General features: G+C 35.1%; 1 non-coding gene across 1 annotated transcript; it reads right to left on the bottom strand.

Moving 5' to 3' along the window:
• Positions 1–688: 688 nt before the first annotated feature.
• Positions 689–770, bottom strand: TRNAS-UGA (transfer RNA serine (anticodon UGA)). Its single transcript has one exon. It is a non-coding gene; the product is annotated as a tRNA-Ser (tRNA).
• Positions 771–8,917: the final 8,147 nt, after the last annotated feature.

Raw genomic sequence — 8,917 nt, 5'->3', positions numbered from 1 at the left:
TGACAAAGAATGGTCGTGATTAAACATGTAAACTTATAAATTCAATTTTTATGGCTAAAAAATTTAAAAATAACACATATTAAACAAAGTAAAAAAACCAACTTCATTTAAACAAATAACGAAAGACTCTACTAAGCTTTTCAAGAATTGTTTTCTTTATTTGTAACTTTATACATAGAAGAGTAATTGGTGAAAATGACCTATTTTTTGGAGTCATTTTGCACTTTGACCTAGTTTTGATAATTTTTTGCAAAATGACCCATGTCTAAAATTTCGACCAGCTGTATAAAAATTTCGACTAATTGTCTAAATTTTTCGACCACCTGTTTAAAATTTTTTGACCACCTATCTCGAGAGTAGCAAGATATTTTGAAAAAAATTATCAAAATTAGGCCAAATTGCAAAATGACTTCAAAAAATATGTTATTTTGCCGAACAACCCAAAATAAAAAAAAAGATGTTAGGATTAACTATCTCATGAGCCATTTGGAAAGTTTTTATTTCCTTCTCTCTCATTCTTTGTTAATTTTTCATTAGCTTGAAGTTGCACAAATTATATGGAGTCTGGAATTTACATAAAATTGGCTTGAAATATTGTCATTTGGAGGATTGTAATAACTATTACGTAATGTGGTCACTGTTCACTTCAGACCGAAGCTTGAAATTTTGTGAAGTTGAAAAGTTAAAACGTCGACAGCAGGGTTCGAACCTGCGCGGGCGAAGCCCAACAGATTTCAAGTCTGTCTCCTTAACCACTCGGACATATCGACATTTGCATTTTTGCGTGCTTAAGTACTTATTTGTCTAGTAAATTTATTGTATTTCAATAAAGTCATAAATGTTTATGAGTTTCTCACATGATAAATAACAAGAGAGAGAAAAATGTAAATTTTTTTTTTCTTTCATAGAACTAACTTATTATAAAATTTTGCTACCTTTTGTGTTAAATTCCAATTCAATAACACCTTCTTTCCATTTTTAATAAATTCTTTTAGGCACAAATATGGTAAAGGGTCTATAAAATATTATCACAAGGTTTGGAAGATAAATACTATGGGAAAATTAGTTTCTTTTTTTAAATATATGAAATTTGATAAATCAATTGTTTTATTGACATTTAATTACACAATTAAAGTTTTATATCAAATTTCTGGGAATTTAATTAGTGAAAATTACATGTTATATGAGATTTTTAATAGATTGTGCAAAAATATGGCTTTTTTTTAAGAAAACTTAATCTATGGTTTTTTTTTTAATTTCACTTTTATGGGTTTAGTTTTCCATATTTTTGTATAAAAGTTTGATTATGCCATAGTTTTACTCTTAATCAAGTTTTATTAATTTGGAAGAGTATATTTGTAATTTGATTATTTTTCTTAGCTTATTTGATTTTTTTTATATTAATTTTATATAGGGTTTATACCTTTTTAGACCCTGTGTTTTTTCCCATTACCTGTTTGGATTCTGTATTTTGATAAATTACTTTTTGGACCCTGTGTTTTGTAAAATAGTTAAAATAGAACACTAAACTCAATTTTGATGAAGAAAAAATTGAATATAACAACACAGTTTTTAAGCATAATGATTTTATTTTTGTTATGAATTGTTAGTTTGGTAAATTATTTGTGATTTTAGTTGAGAAAACATTAACCAAAATCAGATTTAGGGTTCTATTTTAATCATTTTACAAAATATAGGGTCCAAAAAATAATTTGTCAAAACACAGGATATAAACAGATAATGGGAAAAAACATATGGTCCAAAAAAGTATAAACCATTTTATATAACTATTTTTATATTAAAGTTTTCCATGGTTGTTTTGAAAAAATTTTATTAATTTTTTTTTGTAATATGAATTGTGTTTATTATTTTTTTTATTTATTATAAACATTTTTTTTTCAAAACTTCGGTAAGGTAACCAGTTACTTAATTGATTTTTCAAAGTTATGTAAAAAAAAAATCCTATAGCTAGGTTAAATAACATTTATCCAGAGGGATAACCAGTTACTTGTTTGATTTTTTCACAGTTATGTAAAAAATAGTCTTAGAAGTTAAATAACATGTATCAAGAAGGATAACCAGTTATAGTGAGATTAGTAACTTACTGTCATAAGAGGTGTAACCAGTTACCATAAGAGGGGTGACGAGTCACTCATATTAGAAATGAAAAGAAACATCAAATTTGAAGGATAAAAAAAGGAAGAGTAAGTATGATTTAGTAATCTAGGTAACCAGTTACCATAAAGAACCCACAAATATACACACATCAGAATGTGAAGGTAACCAGTTACCACAGATCTGAAGATAAAAAAAAAAAACAGATCTGACCACGAACCACAGATATAAAATCCTATCTTATTTTTTTTTTCTTGTAATAAATTTACAATTTTTCTACCTCTTTTGCATTTTGGTAAGAATCTTCTTCATCGGCATCATCTTCTTCTTTTTATTTTCTATATATAAATATATTTATTTAATTATATAAATATATATATATATGTGGTGTGTAGATGAAACCCGGTTGATTTTGTTCTTGTTTAGGTAGCTTTTTCATGGATTCTCAAAACTTTTCTGACCAAAAGATTCTCACTTTCTGACTAAAAACCCTCAAATTCGAACTGGGTTTCCTTCCATGGCGATCTACCACATACTCCTGGGGTTTCTTTTATTCATTCTCTTTCATATATTTTTTTTTACAGAGAAAAAAAAATGGATGAATCAATGGCTCTCTCTGTGGCCCCAATATTACTCGGCATGATGGGTCATCCTCCTCGCCGGAGAAGATTCAGACCCATGGAGTTCGACGAAGAAGACATATATATTATAATATATGGGGTATTAATTACAATAGTACCCCTCTTTTGCTGATTTTTTTTTTAATTTTGATTTCCAATATGGGATTAGTTTTCCCATAAACTAAGTTTTTTTTAATTAAATTTTCCCGTACAAATTAAGAAAAGTTTAACTCCTATATTTTTGCACATTGATAGCTAAAAAGCCATATTTTTGAAAAATTCTCATTTAATCAACTAAAACTTATATATTTTTTGGCATCTGGGCGCTCTTATTGTATCGACTCTTGTATTCAAGCTGATGACTATTATCAATGATATTCTCTTGGCACTTTTTTCCATCTTGAGTTTTTTCCCAAAAAGATTTTGCTCTTCGGGTTTTAATGAGGCCAAATTTTCTAAAAAAAATTTCCATACTTTCCTCAAAAAAAAATTCAATTAATAAATAAAGAAAAACTCATTCAAAATTCCAACATCTTAGCTTATTCCGTTTTTTTTTTCTGGCCACAAATTTGATCAAGAATGGAGTGTTACAACTTATTATTTACTATAATTTTGATTAAAAAAAATTGATTATTATTTATTTGATTTTATGGTACCATAAAAGAAATGAATTGATTTGTAATTTTAGTAAAATAATTGATATTTATAATCGATTATGGGTTGAATTTGAATTTGATTTGTTTCAAAATCCAGAATATATGACATAGTAGTTAGTTATCCATTTTCTTATTTTTAGATAGTGGTGACATTACTAGTTACATCTTTGATACTATATCAAACCAAAACAAAATTGCAAAGATGAATTTCACATTATATTTGTAATTCTCTACAATTTTGATATAAAAAGTTGGCTGAGATTTTGCTGATTGTGTATTATCTAAGAAAAAAATTAACTTATCTTTAATTCTTGTAAAATAATTAAGGCTTCGAATTGATACTGAATTGAATCTTCAATCTAATCTTTTTTTTTTAAAAAAAAAAATTGGAAAATAGGGCATAGTTGCTGGTTATCACTTTCGTCAGTTAAGAAATGGTAATTGATAATTAGTTTGCAACACAACTACAAAAATTGTGGGTGCTAAGGTCACATCTCAGCCTTTTCAATTTGTAAAACTCATTCAATCTGAGAAGAACAGTTGCGACCCAACAAGCTCACCCTATAAAACTACTTCATGATTTCACTGTTAAAAAGAAAAGGAAAACAAGGTTGTCTCGGTCTAAAAACCAAAATTTTAAAAATATATATTTTTATTTTAAAGTGATAATCCGTTATTTGTTTGTAATAATAGTAGGAAAATTTGACTTTTAATACATTAAGTGACACTACATTTAAAAAATACCCTATCACTATATGACTCTCATTTTGGTGCTACTAATGACCTTATTACCCAAAATACCCGTGGCATTTTTTCTCACAGACTCTCCGTATTCTCTCCCAAAGTCCCGAAGCAAGCAAACTTTGTAACACCTAAACCCGATTGAATTCGTAGAACCCAACCATTGTCTTCCACGACCACGAACAAGGGCTCCCAAAGGGTCGGAGTTGACAATCGGAGAAGGGGAAGAAGAAAACGTCGAGCAAGCCGATCAAACTTTTAGGAAACAACCCAAAGAAAGCGAAGGTGAGGGATTTCGTTTTTAATCTGCAATATGTGTATGTGCCTGGTTTTTTTGTTGATTTTTGTTCATAGGATAGATCGGGGATGGGGAATGAAGAAATCTGAGATTTTTTCGAGATTTTTTATGCACCTCGATAGAAATTGATAGGACTCGATAGTATATGCCAAGGTCTGGATTTGACTGTGCCTCGATAGGCCTCGATGGGATCGATGAAATTTTAGGCTTATAGAAATTTTAGCATATACCTCGATAGGCCTCGATAGGACTCGATGCTATTGGCCGTATGGCTTATGTAGCCTTTGCCTCGATAGGCCTCGATAGGACTCGATGATACGGGGCTTTGGGATTTTTAGGACCTACCTCGATAGGAATCGATAGGCCTCGATGATACGGGGCTTTGGGATTTTTAGCACCTAGCTCGATAGGCCTCGATAGTAACCAGATGATATCTTGCTTTGGGATTTTTTAGGACCTACCTCAGACTAAGACAAGGTATTCCCCTATTTAATTAGTGTATTTTGAAATCTGAAAATTAAAGTTATTTTAATAATCTATTGACACAAAATCGTTTATATGCAGTGGGGATTGTGGTATGTTTGCGATCAAACATATCGAGCATTTGGTTCCCAGGCTACCACTTGATATCGTTATTGATGAGAACATCCAGCATTTCAGGACCAAGTGGTGTGTGGACCTATTCTATCAGAATTTGTCCCCGTGATGCTCTTTACATTTTCGTCATACACATCTTGTATAGTATATCATATAGTTAGTTTTATATATTATTTTTTATCAAACAATATTTTTTGAAAAAGTTATTAAATAAAAAAGTACTAAATTCACATAATGTGTCTGCCTCGACATCCAAACCAACAAAGTATTAGAAGAAGTACTCCATATAATAATTACATAATTACTCCAAAATCAATTAAATAATTACATAACAAAATATTTTAAATCCTAGCCTTACATGACTTCCTATTGTGCCCACTACCACCACATCTGCTACACTTATGTGGCTTGACAATCTTTTCCTTGCGTGAAGCATAGCGATTTGTCTTTCGCCTACCCACTTTCTGCTTCCTAGGCCTTCCTACAGGGGTTTTCTCAATGGGGACGCCGACAACCGTATCTCTGATGTGATCAGGGATTACCCATTCGTCCTCGTTCCCAACAGGGTAAATAGTATCTTTATAAGTGTCCTTCAATGCCTCGATTCTATAGTAAGGGGAACACAATGAGTAAATGTTTATGCTTCTTTTTCTGGCTGCAGCAAAAGCATGTACACAGGGTATCCCAATGGTTTCGAACATGCCAAAAGAGCATGATTTTGTGGCCAAGTTCACCTCACCATCACCATTACCATCGACCACAAGAAATTCGCGATGACCAAGGACTTGGACATCCAAAAAAATTGCTTTATCACCTATTTGCTTCAAATCCTTTTCCATCTCAGGTGATAACACAGTTGTTGCTGTTGCAACTCTTTCATGTTTATCTGCAACCCAAGACTGAAGAGTGAATCTTATGAATTCAAGAAAAGTGGCGACTGGAAAGCTCCTTGCCTCCTTGGCTTTATTGTTAAAGCTTTCTGCGTAGTTACTCGTCATGATATTGTATCGGTTACTAGGAAAATAAGCGCTACTCCACCTTTCAAAGCCAATTCCCTCTAGATATTGAGCAATGGGCGAATCAATTACCTAAATCTTGTCAAATAACTTGTGAAATTTCGTTCTTCAAAATGCGTACGCTGCACACCCCATGATGTCTTGCACGTGGTCAGTTTTGAATTTTTCCACAACATTCATACATATATGATGGTAACATGCACCGTGATACACATCTGGGAACACAAGCTCCAAAGCATGATTAATGCTTTTATGCCTGTCCGATACAAAAGCAAGGTTCTCAACGTCCCCTCTGGCTTCCTTCAATTTTCTCATGAAATAAGTCCAAGAGTTATGGTTCTCATTGTCCACCAATGCAAACGCAATTGGAAACAACTGGTTGTTTGCATCCAACGCAACAGCACAGAGCATGTGGCCACCATACTTATTCTTCAAGCATGTGCCATCCACACAAATTACAGGACAACAGTACTGGAAACTACGCCTAGAAACACTGAGGGAAAAGAAGGAATACAAGAAACGACCATCTTCTGCTACAAAATCAGCAATTGTACCTGAGTTCTTATGCTCCAACTGACACAGGTATCCAGGTAACTTGGAGTATGATTCCTTAGGTGTCCCTCTGACATACATAAGAGCTTTTTCTCTGGATCTCCACGCCTTCTCATAGCTCATTTTGACCCCAAAATGGTGCTTCATGTTCTCCCTTATGTTGTTTGCCATGTACCGAGTACCATCGGTAGCAAATTTCCTCTTGATTAGGTGCCCAAAAATCCACGGTGATGCTTGACAGTGGTCCTTATCTCAAATTTCTTGTGAGCAAGTGTGTACTTCGTTGTATACAGTAATCTCGAACATTTCAGATTGCATTTTTTTCTTACCCCTCAATCTCCAACCACAATCAGGATCCTTGCAGGTAATGTACCACACATCAGTCCCAGATTTCTTCACCATAAACTCAAAATTATTCTTCATCGCAAATATGGATGCTTTGGTTTTCAATTCAAGCTTGTTCTGAAAGAACTTCCCAAGGTGCAATTCTCCTGAAGCTTTGCTGGTTGAGGAATGATGTTTATGTGAGGCCTTAATATCCTCATTGGTGAACATGGGTGTAACGCCCTACTTCCTTAGAGCCGTTACAAAGTGAGTTTAAAACGTGCATTTAACTCGCTAATCGAGGTTTTAGATCAAACAGTGTAACTATGCCATAAACAGAGGAAAAACTTTAGAAATAAACTCATTTCATTGAAAATCATAAAAGTTTAACACTTGGGATCCAAAAATACAGTTTAGAAATATTTACAACATACAAACTAAACCAAGTCGACTAAACGACAAAATCTAGGATTGTTTACAAACATCTCCCAAAATCCACCGGTTGTGGCAGCCAGGCTGGCCAAACATGTACACGCCGCTTCACGCCTGCTACACTCGTGGTTGGTTGGCTTTCTCCTTACCCTTACATGCACCACAGAGCATCTGTGAGCCGAAGCCCAGCAAGAAAACCAACAAACCGATAACATATGCAACACATATAACAAGCATATAAACAGGCCATCAATGGGCTAAACACATATGACCTAGCCGTCCCAAGCATTTACCAAGCCCTGGGTTCACAGACCACGCCGTGAGGATATCCCAGGAATCCTTTTAGGGACTCGCCCTGGCAACTCGCACTCCACGTGCTCAACGCTGCTCCCGGCCCCTTGCCGTACTCGGCCTTGCACTCAACGTGCCTAACGCCGTTTCCGGCCCTTCGCCGTTCCCGGCCCCAGCCGTTCTCGGCCTACACCGTTCCCGGCTCTTGCCGATCATTCACATAATAGCATACATAGCATAACAAGCAAGTGTAGAATTCTAACATATTCAGTTAAAGGGTTACGCCCCACAATTCAAACACAATGGGCTCAGCCTTGCATACCAGTTCTATTTAAATACATTGGGCTCAGCCCTGCATACAAGCTCTATGGGAACAAGGGTTTTCTTACCTGAGTCCTGAGCTCTCCGAGCACCGATGTCTCGAGCACAGTCCTCTAGATTGAGCCTCACCGAAACCCTAGTCAAAACACAATAACCATATCCATCCATCAAGTTCTAATCCATTAAATAACTTCGAGCCATAACTCTAACCTCCGGGACCTTGAATTCTATCAATCCGGGTGATAAAATCCATCCCGAGCCTTAACCGTTGAGTTCCCAAGCCTAAACACCCTTAAAATCACAAACTAGCTCTAAGAGTCGCGGCCCTGCCCACAAGAGTCGCGGCTAGCCTTAAAACAGAGGCTAGCTCCTCATTGACACCCACACGGGCCGCGGCGCGCCCCTCCTAGTGCCGCGGCCCTCACCTCTGAACCCAGAATTTCCCATCACCTTCCCTGCATTTTCCTCAAGCTAACTCACTCAAAACTTATCTAACAAACCCAGATAATTAACACATATATTCCAGCTCAATATCAACATCAAAACCCATAAAAAATCGGCTCCAAAACCCAACTAAAGTACCCAAACACAGATCAAACTCAACCAACATGCAACTCTTACAAACCAGCAGCAAATCCAAGCATAAACTTATAATTAAAGCTTATCCCTTGCTGGATTCAGTCCCTGAAGTTGATCCTCAATTCCCAAGCTCCAAGCTCCTAAGTTTCCTCAGCCCAATTCCTTGCTTAAGCTAGCTTACACTAAAATTTCCTTGAGTTTTATCTTAGAGAATGAAAGAGAGAAAAGAGATAAGAACTAACTTCACCTGGGAGGAAATGAGTGTCGGTTTCCAAAGCTTCTAAATGATTCCTTCCTTTGTTTTATTTAACTTAATCTATATGGTTACCTCAAAGCTCGGGGTACCAAAACGTCCCCGAGGGCAAAATGGTAAAT

Source organism: Humulus lupulus, chromosome 2 (genome assembly GCF_963169125.1).
Source record: "Humulus lupulus chromosome 2, drHumLupu1.1, whole genome shotgun sequence".
Classification (NCBI taxonomy): Eukaryota; Viridiplantae; Streptophyta; class Magnoliopsida; order Rosales; family Cannabaceae; genus Humulus; species Humulus lupulus.
The sequence above is the reverse complement of the archived record's forward strand: the minus strand, read 5'-3'. Positions and strand labels throughout refer to the sequence as shown.